The sequence below is a fragment of the Lissotriton helveticus genome, chromosome 11, assembly GCF_964261635.1.
Source record: "Lissotriton helveticus chromosome 11, aLisHel1.1, whole genome shotgun sequence".
NCBI lineage: Eukaryota > Metazoa > Chordata > Amphibia > Caudata > Salamandridae > Lissotriton > Lissotriton helveticus.
Window position 1 is genome coordinate 839,977,720 of NC_136072.1, and position 19,460 is coordinate 839,997,179.

The following is a 19,460-nucleotide window of genomic DNA, read 5'->3' on the forward strand; positions in this document are numbered from 1 at the left end:
AGATTTCTAAAATGAATTCCCCTGACAGACTACCCTTGCTCAATTGTCAATAGTATATTGAAACGCACTCTTCCTAGGTGTATGAGACAAGGCAGGTATGGACAAACAATCTGCATAGCAAACATTGGGCCTGATTCACAAAGGTAAACTGAGACGAAGGTCTAACTTTACGACTTTCGGTATTCACGAAGGGCATTTATGAGTAGTACAAGTTAGACTTTTGTCTCAGTTAAAGAGTTTTTGGTCTTAAGTTTAACTGAAACCAAATAGTTAAACTTAAGACCAAAGCTTAGATTCAACTGAGACAAATGTTTAACTTTACTACTCATAAATGCCCTTTGTGAATACCGAAAGTCTTAAAGTTAGACTTTTGTCCGTTTATCTTTGTGAATCGGACCCATTGTATTTACCAAAGTCGAGTTACTTGAGGTATAGGACTATTTCTCTCAAAGGATAACACACACTCTGCAGGTTCTTTTTTTTAAAGGTTTCACAAGCAATACCTAATAATTTAGATGGAGGGTGTTCATGTTGCTCAAGAAGTAACATTTCCTTACTAGATTGTCACTTGATTATCATTTGCATTAAGGAGTACTATGAGACAACCAACAAGGCTGAGCCTGATGCATAATTCCACATTCTAACAGCGCTGCTATATTTACTTTCCTGAGAGTTGTCTGTTTGCAGGGTGTTTCAAGTCAACCACTTCCTTTCATTGCACACAATTAACTGGTAGGCATTATTGCACAGAGAATATCTCCAGATAATGTAAAATCAAATCTAGATAAAGTCTCTACCAGTAACAGCATTACCAAAGGGAAGTAGCGTGTCCTTGTGATAGAGACTTGTAGCTGCAGGCTCCTCAGGTTCTGAATAGATACCAGAGCAGTATCTATTTGGGGGTGGGTCTGTGGATAAATTCAAACCAGAAATTCCTACAGGACCGAGTGACCAAAATGCCCCTCTCTGTGAACCTGACTGTCCAGACCAGGGGTCTTGAATCTTTTCTATTATGAAAGCTACTTCTGCTCAAGTAAAATCACGGCAAGCAAATAAAAAAGTTTGTCACTATATAATAGTGACCATCCAGACATTTCAGGCAGAGTTACCAGCATGAATTTCAGGAAAAGTATCATCAATTCATCTGCCTTTACATGAGTAATGAAATATCCCTCAAAGCAGCATGTGTCCTCTGGCACAATGTTCATAACCACTCAATGAGTCTCGCCTATATCAGATTAAATTACCATTCAATTATCAGCTTTAAATATGATTTGTAAATGCAAGCATTTTGTCTCAATCTGTCATTTGTCATACTTCCTTCTCCCCTGAGGCGGAAAGCCGGGGGCCCTTCAGCGCTCTTGCTCTTTCTAGAATCTTGTTATTTGCTAACTGGCGGTTAATGATTGGTAATAACCTGCTTTTAAAACCTGTATATATTTTAATAGGATAGATTTTAACTATCCAGTTGGCCTGACCTTGGTGTGAGATTTACGTCGCCCAGGGCGGCCTCCTCCCCCCTCCTCAGCTGATAGAGCGCCGCTATTACCGGGCGCTGGGCGCTGAACTGACTTTGGGCGCCATCTTGGGTAGGGGAAGGATCGCGGTCTAGATGATCGACGATCCCGCCCTCCCAGGTTACTAAAGGAGTGCAGCCCCGCTCATTCGAGGTATTTGTCATACTTCCTTCTCCCCTGAGGCGGAAAGCCGGGGGCCCTTCAGCGCTCTTGCTCTTTCTAGAATCTTGTTATTTGCTAACTGGCGGTTAATGATTGGTAATAACCTGCTTTTAAAACCTGTATATATTTTAATAGGATAGATTTTAACTATCCAGTTGGCCTGACCTTGGTGTGAGATTTACGTCACCCAGGGCGGCCTCCTCCCCCCTCCTCAGCTGATAGAGCGCCGCTATTACCGGGCGCTGAACTGACTTTGGGCGCCATCTTGGGTAGGGGAAGGATCGCGGTCTAGATGATCGACGATCCCGCCCTCCCAGGTTACTAAAGGAGTGCAGCCCCGCTCATTCGAGGTATTTGTCATACTTCCTTCTCCCCTGAGGCGGAAAGCCGGGGGCCCTTCAGCGCTCTTGCTCTTTCTAGAATCTTGTTATTTGCTAACTGGCGGTTAATGATTGGTAATAACCTGCTTTTAAAACCTGTATATATTTTAATAGGATAGATTTTAACTATCCAGTTGGCCTGACCTTGGTGTGAGATTTACGTCGCCCAGGACGGCCTCCTCCCCCCTCCTCAGCTGATAGAGCGCCGCTATTACCGGGCGCTGGGCGCTGAACTGACTTTGGGCGCCATCTTGGGTAGGGGAAGGATCGCGGTCTAGATGATCGACGATCCCGCCCTCCCAGGTTACTAAAGGAGTGCAGCCCCGCTCATTCGAGGTATTTGTCATACTTCCTTCTCCCCTGAGGCGGAAAGCCGGGGGCCCTTCAGCGCTCTTGCTCTTTCTAGAATCTTGTTATTTGCTAACTGGCGGTTAATGATTGGTAATAACCTGCTTTTAAAACCTGTATATATTTTAATAGGATAGATTTTAACTATCCAGTTGGCCTGACCTTGGTGTGAGATTTACGTCGCCCAGGGCGGCCTCCTCCCCCCTCCTCAGCTGATAGAGCGCCGCTATTACTGGGCGCTGAACTGACTTTGGGCGCCATCTTGGGTAGGGGAAGGATCGCGGTCTAGATGATCGACGATCCCACCCTCCTCCCGCCCCCTACAGTGGATATAAACACCAGATACGCCCGTCCGCGCAGCGGGCGGGCGCAGCGGGCGCGCCAAAGGCAAGCCCGTCTGCGCCCGTCCGCGACCGGACGGGACCAGGGGCCACCCCCCCCTGCGCAGTGCGGAACAGAATGCAGCCAACCGATACGGTATGATTCAATTACGCTAAAAAATCTTATGTGGCCTATTAACGATACCTGTCGGCACTCCATTCATCCTAACTCTACTACGGGAATCTGTTCCCACTGTAAATTTACACTTTCCAGTCAGGAAGGTCAACCGTACCCTGTCAAAACTTACAAAATGTTTCTTTTAAACTGCCGATCATTAACCAAACACGCTGTGCAAATGTCCCTCCTGCTAGAGGAGAATGATCCCGACGTAATATTTTTGACAGAGACGTGGTTAAAAGATGCATCTGACACTGATATTACTTCTATCTTACAAATGGGATACACTTTGCAAAGGCTAGATAGACCAGAAGGTAGAGGAGGTGGCTTAGCCATTCTTCTTAAAAACCACTACCTCTGTAGGACCTCATCGGCCGCTATCTCTAACTGTGAAAGTATGCTCTTCACTTTGGACTTTTCACCTACAGTCTCATTTTCTGGCGCCCTTATTTACCGTCCCCCTAACCAAATAGGAGAATTTATTGACTCACTTCAATCTAAGATAGCTGACTTAGTGGTTAGTAGACCCTACTTCTCGATATTAGGAGACATAAATATCCATTTAGACGACCCTAATAATTCAACGGCTAGGGCATTTCTGGACAGTCTGGCAGCTCTCCAGATCATACAGAAGGGCTTTGAACCCACCCATGAAAAGGGCCATCTCCTTGATGGGATACTTAGCAATGATCATAGACTGGAAGTAGGGACTCCATTGCCCCTTACATGGACAGACCACTATTTAATACCTATACAGTGGACACCAGCTATGTCACTACAGCCCCCCCCCGCACTATCCTACAAGGGAGAGACTGGTCCAAAATTTCCCCTGATCAATGGGCCAATTTGCTCTCCTTGGCTCCCCCACAAAATGAGACAGACCCGGCATTGCTGTATGAGAACTACATCAACTGGCTGTGCTCAGCCCTGGACTCTATTGCACCTATCAAAGCCCTCAAAGAAAAGACTAAATCTAAGGATTCTCCTTGGTATACTCCCCAACTTAAAGAACTAAAAAGGGTGTGTAGGAAACTTGAAAGAAACTGGAGGATTTCCCGTAGTAATACAGACAAAATCATTCATCTTGAAGCCATCAAAAAATACAAAACAGAAATTAGATGTACTAAAACATCATACTTCGAGGAAAAAATTATAACCGCCTCCAACTCTTCTAGAGAAATTTTTCGGATAGCTAAATTCCTGATTGATACCCCTCTGACTCCTCCTGATCCTAGTAAAGCTCAGGCCCGCTGTGACAGTCAAGCTGAATACTTTCATAGTAAAATACAGAAAATTGCCTCTGCTTTTAAACCACCTAACTTATGTCAGGATACAGGAACCACCCCACTAAACACCAGGACTCCAAAACTAGATGAGTTTCCATTGTTGGATGAGAACTCACTTGGGGTTATCATGTTGAAAATTAAATCCGGATCTCCTACGGATCCTGCCCCCCCCTGCCAGCTAATAACAATTGAGAACACCATCAAACCGGTTATCCTTAATATTTTGAATGCATCTATCACTACAGGCTCAGTGCCCACTGCGTGGAAATGTGCCCAAGTTAAGGCCCTATTGAAAAAGCCTACCCTGGACTCGGAGAACATGGCCAACTACCGACCTATTTCTCTCCTTCCGTGGGTCAGTAAACTTTTAGAAAAACATATTAACACGTCCATTACTCAATTTTTAGAAAATCATCATCTTCTCCATGATTCCCAAGCCGGCTTCCGTCCCAAATTGGGAACTGAGGCGGCTCTTTTGGCGGTAACTGAATTGGCCAGGAAACAAATGGATCAAGGCGGCACTACAGCAATTATGCTGCTCGATCTTAGTGCCGCCTTTGACACTGTTAACACCAGCATTCTCCTTCACCGCCTCCATAAAATGGGAATTTCTGGGAAGGCCATGCACTGGCTCCAGTCTTTTCTGGAGAATCGCTCCTTTAAGGTTGTCGAGGGCACTACCCATTCAAAATGCTGGCCCTTGGATCAAGGTGTGCCCCAGGGCTCTGCTTTGAGCCCGACACGTTTTAATATTTATATGCAGCCTCTAGCTGATATAGTGCACTCGTTCGGCCTTGACATAGTGACTTACGCCGACGATACGCAATTAGTCGTATCCATGAATCAGGCGGACTCTTCCTCTTCTAATTTAAGCAACTGTTTGGTAGCGGTCGCTCAGTGGATGGCTACCTCGCATTTAAAATTAAATGGCGAGAAAACGGAGCTTTTGATGCTAGGCAACTCACCCATTCCCAGCCCTCTACTGGACTGGCCCTCGTGTATGGGCCCCCCGCCCCATCCAAAGTCCCATATAAAGAGTCTAGGCATTTGGCTGGACACTAACCTCAGCTTCTTGCAGCAAGCTACTACTCTGTCCGCCACATGCTTTGGGCTCATGCGTATGCTGAGAAAGGTGTTACCACTTCTCCCTTTCGAAGCTCGCAGAATAATGGTGCAAGCCATTATTTTGTCCCGTTTGGACTACGGGAACTCCCTATACTTAGGGGCTCCCACCTCCACAATAAGGAAGTTGCAGGTGATACAAAATGCCGCAGCCCGCCTCTTACTAGGCCTCAACAAACGGCAATCAGGTACCATGGCCCTGAGGAAACTGCACTGGCTTCCCATTAAGGCCAGAGTGTTGTTTAAATCCCTGTGTATCATGCACAAAGCCATGTGGAAGACTGCCCCCACTATGATCTGCTCCCTAGCAAAACCCTACCTTCCTCACAGATCACTGCGATCTAGCACTGCTTTTCTAGCTACTGTCAATAAGATCAGACGCACTAGATGGGGTGGACGTTCCTTTTCCTGGAATGCCGCAAAGGAATGGAACTCTTTGCCCACTCTCCTTCGCAGTGAACCTAGCCTTTTAAAATTTCGGAAGGATCTGAAAACTTATCTGTTCATTTAATCTTCCCTTCCTTTTCATTAGTCTGACGGTACATAGCGCTACGAGGCCTCCGGGTTGTTTGCGCTTTATAAAACCCGATTAATAATAATAATAATAATAATAATACCAGCTCCAGAAAATAAACATTTCGCTTAGGGCAAACGAACTCAATTATCCAAACTAATTCTCTGAAAGAAACATAATATTTTTCTTCAATGTAGCAGTTTTCATTTTTTAGTAAATATGCAGTCCCCATACATCAGCTTTTCATTTTCATCACGTACTCACAAGTATAGATGCTTCTCATGAGCAGAATCTCCTCCAAATGTCCGGGTTTGATGATCACCTGCCATGGATGCACACCTTAGAGCAAAGGATGCCTATTATAAACCAATAATGCTCACCATTGCATCAGAGGCACCACTGTGTCAAGGCTGGATACCATAATGGTCAGGACACTCACAATACATGAGCCATGACCATTATGATGCCAGATGTAGCCACCTTTATGTCATGGGCCGCCAAAAGTAGCCCAGTCATACTTACAGTCTGTCAGTGATGGCTGCCAGTATTGACAATTAAACTAGGAATGCCCAGATTATATCAAGAATGACAATTATCTTTCCAGGAATGAGAAGGAAAATGGTAGACACACAAGCAGACAGTCACACACATAATTGTGCAAACACAAAGATGCCTTCACAGTAACTCTCGGAAGTGGATCTTGGTTCTGGATCCAGCCTTAACTCTCATCAGCTTCTGGTCTAATCATGCACCTATCTTACACACTCTCTCCCTGGGTACTGCTGGCCTACAATTAAGTGACTCTACTTTGGCTCTAGCTTGGGGTACTGAGGGCATTCTTTGGCTACTGATGACACTCACATTTTCCTGGTCTACTTTTCACACACATTGTGTGACTTTTGTAATGAATTCTGCAACATGTCAAGTGTTCTTTTGACATGGGGCGTGGCCTGCTGAGCTGTGAAATGGCCACTCTGTGAGTGAGCTCTGCCGGCCAAGTATTAATTCTGTAGTAATCCTTCCCTTTAGAGAGCTACCATAGTGCTGCACATTCGCCCAAGGGGAGCAGGCGATGCAAGGTGCAGATTGATGTGTCATGTGTCCCTGGGCTTCGTTCCGGAGCCGAGCTGTGTGACTTGCTGAGGCTGGGCTGACCGTGCGCACTCGTCCTGCCACTGCATGGGTGGGCTGACCTTGAAATTGAGCCCGCGGCGGTCCACGAGACGGAGGCCCTTGTGGCTGCGCAGCGCTTCCTCATATATCAGAGGCCCTGGATGTGTGCATCGACCGTGCTGCGGACCCTACTGCAGAGACGTGTTGACATGTCCGAGGATCTCTACCCGCGCTGCCTGGGCTCCGATGGTGAGACGCAGTGTGAAGTGGCGATGCGGCAATAGGGGAGGTAGTGGCGCCATACCAAATATTGATTGTGCCCGCAGTTCTTTGGTGGTGCACATCGGGCCAGAGATAGGGCCCCGTCCGTCCAGGAGCGCAACTGCTGCCACTGCCCTGAGTGGATGTATACCTGGAGATTAGACTGAGGCAAGAAGCACGCCTCGCACGCCAGATTGTACCTGAGAGCCTGAGTTTTCCGCAGAGGCACTATTCATATGGAGGGCCTACAGGTGAACTGAATTCTTGGTATGCCAAGTGTGTATAGGTCGCGCTGGTGAGACACTCCGTGGACCTTGTTTGGGCGCTGCTGCGACCTTGGTGAATTGGTGATCCCATAAGGAGCGTTGCCTCTTCGAATTGTATGTCAGACCCCGCAGACATATCCATTGTCTGACTGACGCGCGGAAGGGTCCCCTGGCTACCCCTTCAGGCCAAGGCTGTGGGCTGCCCCCGTGGACTCGCCGATCAGAAGTCGGCAGGTAGCGGGGGTGGAGCGGCCGGGTGTGTGCCATTCGTGTGTTGGGCGGCTGGTGAGCCCTGCGGGGGAGGACGACGACGTCTGCACGGGACATGGGGAAGCAGGACGCAAAGCAGCCGAAGCTGACCTTTGACCAGAGGAGGACCACGAGACTCACGGAATCCGACCCTGAGGCCGGTGTGGAGAGACTTGCGGAGTCACAGACGGAGGATCGGGGGGAAGACCTATGCACCCTGATGCTTGAGATGCGGTCTAGCTTGCGGAACATCGATACCAAGTTGGATGAGCTCACTACCCAACTAGATGCTATCAAAACCCAAGTAGGGACTCATGAGACCAGACTCGATGTACTTGAAAATAAGGTTTCCGACTTTCATGAGTTCCAAGTGGAAAAAAAGGAACAACTTCTACAGATGGACAGAGTGTTGGGTTTAATCCGCGCCAAAAACGAGGATTTGGAGGTGAGGTCGCGCCGCAATAACCTGCGTATCACGGGCATACCGGAGACCAAGGCTATTGCCAAGATGGAGATCTATGTGGCTGACTGCTCCGGGAGCTCTTCGACACTCATCTATCTGTGGTCTTCGCGGTCGAGAGGGCGCACCGTGCCCTGGGCCCTAAACCACAGGTCAGAGCCCCGCCCATACCCATTCTGGCTCGGATTCTCAACTACCAAGACCGGGACTTGATTCTGCGTCTGGCACAAGAGAAGGGGAAGATCACGCACACGGGTAATCAAATCTCCTATTACCCGGACTTTACATCTGCAGTACAGATGGCGAGATGTGAATTCCTGCCTGCTAAACGACTCCTGCTGAAGGCCCAGATCCCCTACTCGTTGCTATCCCCAGCCAAACTTAAGATCACCCATGAAGGATCCGCACACTTTTTCACAGATGCCAAATATGCCCTCAAATTCGCAAAACACATCGGTGGTAAGCAGTCTAAACCTGGCTCCAGGATAGCGGATTCGGCTGATGCCCGACTCAACAACAATGATTGACGGCTCTCCAGCTGTGTCACCTCCTATGTCCCAGTTGTCCTGCATTGGGATTGAGGCTGGAGGGCTTGCGCGACATGCTCTCCCTGCTGAACTTTGTTCATCATGCCTCAGGTTGTTTACCCCCCTTTTCTTTTTTATAGTTTCATTCTGCTGGGGTGGAGAGATCCAATACAGTGGGGGCCAGTGGGAGGGGCTTGTCAGGCTATACGTAATACCGGGGGGAGTTGGAACACCTTAGGTCGGACTGTGATGTGCGGACCTTAGCTCCTACCATGCTGCACTGATATGTGGATGTTTTGTTTGAACATTCTCATGCAATTGGTTTAGCTCTCTGCAGTTTCTCGGCCACCCTGTCTTGACAGGGGAGTACGCTGACGGTCCTGCACTCCTGTGGGAGGATTCCCTTTTGCTCATTGTTTCTTCATGTTGTTGAAGGTGGGTTCTCTACAACCTAATTGGGGGTTGGTGTGGGCGGAGGGTGGGGGGCAGGGTCTGTTATTAAATTGTTAGCCAATATGACAGCTTGATTGTTTGCACCTGGATTACTAAGATTGTGATGTGTTGCCCTTACCTCACTGTATTCTTGCAATGTACACAGTCAGTCATCACGTCACCAGTTTGAATTTTTTAACATGGAACATCCGGGGACTGAATGACGGTAGTAAGTCCAGGCTTGTGCATGCCTACCTGCTGAGGCACAATGTAGATGTGTGTGTTCTAAAAGAGACACATCTCAATGTCGTACCTTCCCCCCAGGCTGAAGCATAGTAGGTGGTGCCAAGTGTACTCATCCATATACTCCAACTACTCCCGAGGCGTTGCTGTCCTGATAATGATGGGGTTTGGACTGGAGGGAAGGGGAATTATACATTGACTTGGAAGGTAGGTTCGTTGTTCGCCTGGGCACACTGGAAGGGACCACAGTAGTGATAGTTATGGTGTATGCCCTAATGTGGACTCCCCTAGCTTTTTCCAAGACATTTGGGCTAGAGTTAAAGTGTCTGGTTGTGACACTATTATCTGGGTTGGGGACTTTAATGCAATTTTAGGCGATGACCTCGCCAGGAGGGGGGACTTCCCAGACATTACACCCTTATGCTAGTGCGCCATTGAACGCCTTCGTCTCAGATGGAAACCTGGTTGACATTTGGCGATGTAGGCACTCAGCGATTTGGGAGGGTACCTGTATCTCCGAGCATCATGGTGCATGGTCAAGGTTGGACTTCTGGTTTGTGTCGCGCAATATTGCCACCTGGCCCAAGGAGGTATCCCATCTCCCCAGATCCCTATCGGATCATGCCCCTTGCCTTCTGCAATTAGTACTTTCTTAGTCCCCCCCACACCTATTCTCATGGCGGTTGTAAACGCTCAGCACTCTCTTGTGGTCCAAACTATGGAATCTATTCTCACCTTAGACAGGTGAGGCACAGCATTAAACACCTGTAAGGTGATGTTCTGACAGATTTATACCAGTGTCACAACATTAGGTAGGAAGGATACCCGTGGCTGCAAAACCAGCTTGTTTAGGAAGAAGATGGTGCATGGCAGGTTGACACACAGAGCTTGGAGCTCACTCACGTTACGCCACAGTTATGGCAACGAGGAACACAGTCTTAAGGGTGAGGACCCACAAGGAATAGCTGTGAAGTGCATGTCAGAAATGTGAGGACCAAGTTAAGGTCCCACTGTGGCATAAAAAACGGGAGAGGGAGGAAAATTCTTTTCATAAACCTCTTAAAAAACAATGTGAACTGATCTTTCAAATGTAAAAAAACTGAAAGAGACAAAAGGTATCCTTTAACTGTGCCAGGAGCAAGGGACAAACAAAACCCAACAAAACATCAGATAGTTTTCTAGGGGGTCTATCTGCCAAAGTCCACCTAAGGCCACACATTGTGTCAACAATAGATGTATACAGTATTTTGTTGAGGGACGCTTGGCTACCAAGATGCAATCAACCACCTCCGAAGGTGCTCATCTGTCACATATGCAGGAGCCGACTGCAGAATCCTGGGTTCAAAACTCCATCCTACTACTGCAACAGCAGATCCACCTGGAGTGGCAGCATGATTGGAGGACAGATGCTAAAGACCATGAGTAGTATGGATACTATACGCTCTGTGACCAATCCAGGGACACTAGAATGACTTTGGGCCCTGTGGGGCCTGATCTACTTGAGAACTCAGGACAGTATAGGCAGAAAGGTATACAGGAGTCTCGTGTTCCACGCAAGATGCAACGCGTCTCAGAGCGAGACACACCTTGGAAACACCAGCGCACAAAAGTGCTGACATTGCGCATTCTCGGCGTGAACCGATACAGCCGAGGTTTCTCTATTCACAGAAGAGACCTTGTGCAACCTCCAGGTGCAACTGCCACACTTGATTTGCTAGGCACTGATGGCTGGGATCGTTTGCCCTGGCATTCAATAAAAATGCTTAGTGGTCCAGCTATTGCCAGAAGCACAGGGCCTCCTGGTACAGGGGCCACAACTCCACTCCACCTTGCTGAAGTACCAAATGGTGTGGATGTTGTCTGTGGTCATCTGTACCAGCCTCCCCTTGATAAATGGAAGGAAGGCTATTGACACAAAGTGATGGCCTCTGAAATGTTGAATATGATCTGAGAGGTCCTCTTGATGTTTGGCTCACTGAGACTTCAGATCTCACTGCAAAGCCCGCATATGCCACCAGGTGTGCTCGACCAGCAGGATGCAGGAGGCCATCAGTCTCAGCAACCTCAAAGTCAACCTCACAGAAATCCAAGACTAAGGTGGAAAGATCAGGATAATAGCTTAAATGTCCTGGACTCTCTTTCCTGGAGGAAAGGCACAAAACCAAACCGTGTCCAGACTGGCTCTGATGAATGGGAATGTTGGAAAAGGAGTCCGATGTGACTGTGGCGTGAGTAGAAGGGATGGTTGGAAATATGGCTTCTGAGGCTTTTCTGATTTATTAATTTTTATATTTTATTGGTAGATTATATAAACACAAGAATATATGGATGACTGGCTGTAGTCCTTTAGTCGGTAGTAGGTGGTGACGCGGTTGGTTTTTCTCTCTTTGTCCACAGGTCTTCTGTGGAAGTTGTTGCTTCAAGAGCCCACAGGGAAACAAGTAAAGATGCAGGAAGTAACGTAACCCCACTGAGTTTTCATCTTTCCCCTTTACCACAAAACCTGTGAAATCCAGACCTGGCCCAATAGCTTGAAAGGTTTCAAACCCTGTATCATGGGTTGTTTAATCACCCACTTGCAGGGGTCACGGGAATGCCCCTTGCCAGGTGCAATAGATGTGCCCACTTTTCCTTACCATAGGGTTTTAGGAAATAACACCCCTCCACCATCTCAGAGGAACAAACATCTACTCTAGGCAGCAAGTATTTACAAGGGATGAAGTGGGATATCAATGAAGAACATTAGAGCAAAGAAAAAAGTATGCCTTTGTGACTTGGGTTATGCCAACATACATGAGGTATAGGAAACAAAAACAAGAAAGCAACACGACACCCGTGCCCACCGCCACCGGTACAAACACAGTAATAAATCCCACATGCTCCCCCTGCACAGGCCACTCACCGCACTGCCACAACTCTCCTTGGTTGTGGATGGCTTATATGCATCCTCTTTGGTGCCCACCTGTCCTCACTCAAGGTCTCTAGGGCATCTTAGGTGGGGTCAGCTACGCTTGTCCCCTCTTCCGACTATCCAGCAGTGCGATCAAGGAACTCCTGACTCTCAGGTCCCTCTCCTCCTCCACCGCTCTCCCGGTGTGATCCTCCAGTGTTCTCCTTCTCCTCTGAGTTGCTTCCTGAATATGGCTGTGCACGGTCTCCTGGTCTGCATTCCCTTTTGCTGATGTTGCTCCGCTCCTCTGCCCCTGGAAGGAGAGGTCCTTCCACAAAAACTGTGGTGCTTCTATCCATCTCAGCCCCTCCTCTCTACTAATGTGCTTTCTTTCTTTTGTTTCCAGGTTCTGATTCTGGCCCCTGATCGAGGAGGAAGGATCTACAAGGTTTTTAGATGGTAAGTGCAGGAAGCGTGTCTGGGCCTCTCCACATCGCATTAATAGTGAACCTCTAAGACCCCTGGTCCTTCCTCTGGCTACCCTGACCTACAGAGGAATGGCGTCACGACATACTCAGGCACTGAACTAAGACTACTAAATACCACTGGCACACCACACTATGACAGGTGTGCACAACTGGGCCCTTCGAACACCATGGGACCAGTTAGTTGTCGGAATTGCCACTGGCTGAGTGACCCCTGGCACGGTTCCAGTAAACCAACTACTCCTAATGTGACCCTAAATTGTATTCTGCTAAATGTAAGGTCCCTCCCCAAACATGCCATGGAAATCTGGGACATCCTCAAAAGTGACCAACCAGACCTTGCCTTCTTTACAGAGACATGGCTGGACAACCATAATACCCCGGACATCGCTACGGCCCTGCCTGATAACTATAAAATACTCAACCTGAACAGGGAAAGAAAGAAAGGAGGTGGGGTTGCTTTATTGTTTAAAGACTCCCTTACCTGTAGACAGGAGGTAATCACTCAGGCTAGTAGCCACGAAGCGATGGCCTTCTCAGTATCCATCAACACCACCATCATACTCGGCGGTGCTATTATCTATAACCCCCCAGGCTGCACCTCCGATTTTAACGCCCAGCTCCTGTCACAAGTCATGCCTATATGCCTTCAGACCAAAAATATATTGCTCATAGGAGACTTTAACATCCACTTCGATGACAGTAACACACCCTTGACCTGCTGTTCTCCAATATCGACTCCATTTCTATCTCCGCTATTAAACCGCTAGTGTGGACAGACCACTCTCGGGTCGAGTTCAACTTTCAGCTACCCACAAAAAACCCCAGGTCCTCCAACCAAATAACAACCCATAGGAGAAGCTATGCCAACTTTAAAGCTGAAACCTTTCAGGAACATTTCATCCACCCCCTAAGCGGCGAATTAGGTGCTGATGAAGCAACAGACAGACTTCAGAGCCACATAGCCTCAGCTTTGGAGCACTGCTCAAAGCTCCGTTGCAATGTCAATCCTAGGCGCACCGTGTCTGACAACTGGTACGGGCCAGATCTGAAGGCTCAAAAAAGGAAATGCACTATGCTCGAACGCAAGTGGAGACTAACAAAAACTCAAGAGATGAGGGCTATTTACAAAAATGAACTGTCACAATACACCAAAGCCATCAGAAAGGCGAAAAAAGACTACTTTTCAAGTAGAATCTTAGATAACAAGGACTCCTCGAAAGAGCTTTTTAAAATTGTAAAAGAGCTCTGCAGTCCTGCCAACCTCTCGGCCAACTTTACTCCCTCTCAAACAGGCTGCGACAAAATGAACACCTTCTTTTGCGAAAAAATAGACAAGATCTATTCATCCTTCCCTAAACTCAACACCGACTGCCTGCTGGACCACGAGTCCTCCTCCTCCCAAACCTACTGCGCTAGCTTTGGCCCTTACTCCGAAGAGGAAGTAGGCAAAGCTATGCTCGAAATCAAATCTGGCTCCCCCCTTGACCCCTGCCCTCATCATATCTTCCGGCAGCTCACTCCCCTGATCTGTCCCGCTGTAACTCAGGTATTAAATCACTCACTAGAAACTGCAGAGTTCCCATCGTGCTGGAAGATCGCCACAGTCACCCCCCTGATAAAAAAAGCGGGATTAGATATCAACAACCCGGCCAACTATAGGCCTATATCCCAACTTCCCTATCTATCGAAAGTCCTAGAGAAACTGGTCAACAGACAACTGGCCAGTTTTCTTGAAGCAAACAATCTGCTGGACATCACACAGACGGGCTTCAGGGATAATAACAGCACAGAAACTACTCTCCTAGCAGTGCTGGATAATATCAGGATGCATGTCGATCAAGGAAAGACAGTGGCCTTGATACTGTTGGACCTCTCGGCGGCTTTCGACACCGTCCCCCACCAACTGCTTCTGGAAACCTTAGCATCCAAAGGTATAAGGGACAAAGCTTTGGGTTGGCTGCGGTCTTTCCTGTCGGACAGATCACAGTCGGTGCACATGGGTAACTTCTCATCCCCATGCCGGAACATCAAATACGGGGTCCCACAGGGGGCCTCACTCAGCCCAACTTTGTTCAATATCTTTGTATCATCCCTGGCAGGAATAGGTAGAAAGTGGGGCGTGGAAATCTGTTCCTATGCCGACGACACCCAACTCACGGTCATCCTGGATGAAAAAAACAACCCCAAAGAAAGGCTCCTTAACTGTCTTACCGAGCTGGCCGAATGGATGCATCGACATTGCTTAAAACTCAATGCTGACAAATCCGAGATCCTTCTGTTCGGCAGCCATACTGAGCTGTGGAACGACAGCTGGTGGCCAAAAGCGCTGGGCACTCCACCTACCCCGGCACAAACTGCGAAAAACCTCGGAATAACCATGGATACTGCACTATCCATGAAGACTCATGTAGCTGCCATCTGTGGCAAAGGCTTCGGAATCCTGAAAATGCTCAAAAGAGTCTTCCCCTGGATTCCACCGGAGTGCAGAAAGATCCTGGTCCAGTCACTCTTGATGAGTAGGCTGGACTACGGTAACTCTTTGTTCGTAGGCATGGCCGAGTACCTTTTCTCCAAGCTCCAAATGGTGCAGAACGCAGCAGCCAAAGCCATATATTTCTGCAGTGGGGAGAGCCTTGGTTAGATCTATTCGCCACCGCAGAGAATGCGCTATGTCATCAGTTCTGCGCGTTGGAATTTCCAAGGCGGCGCTCGCACGGAGATGCTTTTCGTCACGAGTGGAGCTGTGGTCTGTTGTACACCTTTCCACCTATACCACTTCTGCCCAGAGTGCTCCGGACTGGCCTCGAAGAGTTTGTTATCCCGAGCTACTCAGTATGAGCATCGATCCCCCGATCTGTCTGCCTCTTCGGGAGGATCTTCTGTCGCAGCAGCAGGGGACGGTCCTCCAACCAAACCTCTCCAGTCTCCACCTCCATGCTTGGAGATTGAGCGGCGACAGTTGACACCTTTCGATCTTCCACCCGAAGTCTGTGATGTCATTCTGGCAGCCAGCCGTCCCTTCACCAAAACGGTATACGCCTGCAGGTGGAACAGATTTGTGGCATAGTGCACAGCGAAAACTGTGGATAACCTTTCTGCCCCTCTTTCTGAGGTTCTTCTGTTCCTTCTCTCTTTGGCCCAGCAGGGCTCTGCTCTGGGCACTATCAAAGGTTATCTTTCGGCCATCTCTGCCTTTCTACGGCTTCTAGATCAGCCTTCTCTTTTTAAGTCCCCGGTTGTTAACGGTTTCCTTAAAGGCAATATGCACACGTTTCCACCCGTGCCCTTCATTATGCCTCAGTGGGACTTGAACCTTGTCTTGACTTTTCTGATGTGCGCTCCCTTCGAGCCCCTTCATAACTGTCTGCTACGTCTTCTCTCCTTGAAAACGGCTTTCCTGGTAGCTATCACCTCTGCCCGAAGAGTGAGTGAGCTCCAGGCTCTTTCTTCAAAACCTCCCTTCCTTTCTATATATCCGGACATGGTGGTTTTAAGGACCCGTCCTTCTTTTCTGCCGAAGGTTGTTACGCCCTTCCACATCAGGCAGACCATCACTTTGCCCACCTTCTTTCCGCCTCCGCATCCTTCAAGGGAAGAGGAGAGGCTCCACCGTCTGGACCCAAAACATTCACTTGCATTCTATCTGCAGCATACACAGCAGTTCCGGGTGGATGATCAGCTTTTTGTTGGTAACGTAGGTGCCAAAAAAGGTTGGGCTGTGCTCCCGGTGGGTCGTTCTGTGCATAAAAGCATGTTACTCCTTGGCCAAGAAGGAGCCTCCTACTGCCTTGGGACGATGCGTTCCCTTGCAGGACATTTGTCAGGCAGCTACGTGGGCCTCGCTGCTCACGTTTACCAAGCACTACTGCCTTGACAGTCCGGTCCGGAGAGACGGCTTCTTTGGCCGTTCTGTGCTCTGTGACTTTCTGGTGTAATCTTGTTTGCAGTCCCACCACCGGGGTTGGTATTGCTGGGGTATCTATTCTAAGGTGAGGAGTCTATCACTAACGTGTCTCATTCAGATGCACAAGTTACTACTTGTGTAACGATATATCTGTAAGAGACATTAGTTAGTGATAGATTCCTTACCGCCCCACCCGTCCTCCCCGTTCTGCGAACTGATTAATAGGGTTAAGGTCATCCCCTTTTTAGGGCCCTAGTTTTATGCACCACTGGTTAGTTTCTTGCATGGCTCTGCGTTTCAGCGCTGAAAGTCATGTACAGCCTTGACGTCAACGCGTGTGGGTGGATCGTAAGTAGTCTCCGTGACGTCATCTCGGCGCATACGCCAGCGACGGATGCAGAGCCGCAGGACGCCACCTACCGACGCGCAGGGGTACTGCTAAGCAGAACTTTCCAGATCCAGTCTGACGCCTGGGGATATTCTAAGGTAAGGAATCTATCACTAACTAATGTCTCTTACAGATATATTGTTACACAAGTAGTAACTTGTGCGTTCGGCACAGATTCAGGCAATGACTACAATTTGGGTGATGATACTGAACAACCATTTTACAAGAACAATTGGTATGATAATCTGCAGGCCTTGATATCTCCAATGACTCGGGGCTCCTTACCCCCTGTTCCTGCCACTGAGGAGAGTGCGTCTTAGACCATGGTGATGTGTAAGGCAGATGAAGTCCTTCACCTACAGCTCCCCACATTGGAGGCCAAAGCCAAAGTTCTTCAGTGGGGGCCAATGTCCTCTGAGCCCTTCGTATCTTTTAACAAGGCCCTCACAGATACTTCATTAGTGACATGGACCAAACCTTGCTCTGGCCTGGTCAAATGCCGAATTGCACAACGCTTGGATGCGGTCCACCGCTTTTTTCAGACGATCTTCAGTTATCCTTCACGGGCATGGTGTTCAACAGCACTCACCTATTTGATGGCAAGACAGGCAGACTCTGCTCTCGAGCTGTTCAAGGAGAGCTGCACCGCTGTATGCTCTCTGGGCTTTTCCGCCCCACCTCGCCAGCTGCATCAGCCCTACTGCTCATTTCGAGGCTTTGGCAGAGGTACCTCATATGGCCAGCCAGTCGCCCCACAAGTCACCCAGCAGTTTTGTGATTAAGGCCTAGTGCCCACCGCTCCTAGGTTCAAGGCCAACGGACCACCTAGTCGACCATCCCCCCTTCAGTTCCACCTCCCAAACCCCTTTATCATGCTGTTAGTGTAGCACGGCCATTTGGTGGGAGGCAGTATTCCATGATTCTTGCTGGGTTGGCAGGCTATAACGTCAGACAGATGGGTCCTGCAAAATGTTCCGACGGGCTATGCCCTGCTCTTTCTTTCCATACTGCCGCTGCTTCAACCCTACTCCCAGCAACTGATGGAGAACATCTATCCATTTTGTAGCAGGAAGTGCAAGCCCTTTTGGCCCAGGGGCATTTGAGACAGTGCCCACTTGAGAAGTAGTTCATGGTTGTTATTCCTCCTACTTTCTGGTGCCCAAAAAGGACAGATGCTTTAGTCCTATTTTAGACCTGCACCCCTTCAACGCCTTCCTCTAGACGGACAATTTCAAAATGCTCACACTGGCCCAACCAAGTCTTTGCTGCTCTCACCTGGAGACTTAATGATTGTGTTGGAACTGCAGGATCTCATCTATGCCTCTAGGATTTTCACAACAGTGAGGATAGTGGTAGCAGCACATGTTTGGAGGTCAGGGCTGCCACTTTTTCTCTACCTTGGCTACTAGCTGTTAAAGGCAAGCTCGCCCCATGCAGTTGTCTACTTCCTCAAGAAAACGGTGAACTCCTGTCATCTTATTTTTATTTATTTATTTTAGGTTCTTATAAAGCGCTAACAATCATCCTGGATAGGATATCACGGCGCTATGCTCGCTAATGTGAGAGTAGCATGGATGGAAGCCAAGAGGGGGTTTATTCGGGAAGAGGAAAGAGGAAAGATTTTAGCTGCTTCCTAAATGCCAGGTGGTCTTCTGTGAGTCGGAGAGCTGTAGGTAGTTTGTTCCATTTGGCGGCTGCAATATGAGAGGAAGCGCGTTCGCCCATCCTGGCTCTCTTTACCCTGCAGGTTTTTGCGCGAGCCAGAGATTGAGAGCGGAGGTTCCGAGTGGGCGCATAGAACTGAATCCTATTTCTGAGGATGAGGGGGCCAGTTTTGTGAAGTGCTCTGTGAGTGATGCACAATTCAGTGCAAGTTGGATCGCCCGAAGCTCCAAACGGTTGATATGGAGCCGGGACTCCGCCAGCCACCAGAGGCCTCTGATCTCCGCCTCTCCCATGGGGCCTCCCCATTCCAAGAGGGATGCATCCGTCACCACTGTGTGCTCGGGTTGGGGAAGGGAGAGGGATCTGCCACTGACCCAATCACGATTGGTGAGCCACCACTGCAACTGTCGTGCAGCGCCCTCCAAGATCTGGACGTGATCGGACAGGTTGCCCTGATGGTGTGCCCACTGGAACTTCAGGTCCCACTGCAGAGCCCGCATATGCCAACTTACATGTGTCACCAGCAGGATGCAGGAGGCCATCAGGCCCAGAAGCCGGAGGGTCATCCTAACTGAAACACGAGATAGAGGCTGAAAGAGCGGAATCATAGCCTGAATATCCCGGAATCGCTGCTCGGGAAGATAAACTCGAAACAGGGTCAAATCCAGAACTGCTCGGATGAAAGGGAGCTCCTGGGAGGGACTCAGTTGCTACTTCGGCACTTTGATAGAGAACCCCAGCAAAGGC

General features: G+C 48.7%; 1 protein-coding gene across 1 annotated transcript in view; it reads right to left on the minus strand.

Annotated features, from left to right (window-relative positions):
• LOC144792163 (uncharacterized) overlaps positions 1-19,460 on the minus strand; it is a 581,805-nt gene that overhangs the window by 6,205 nt on the left and 556,140 nt on the right. The window lies entirely within an intron of this gene.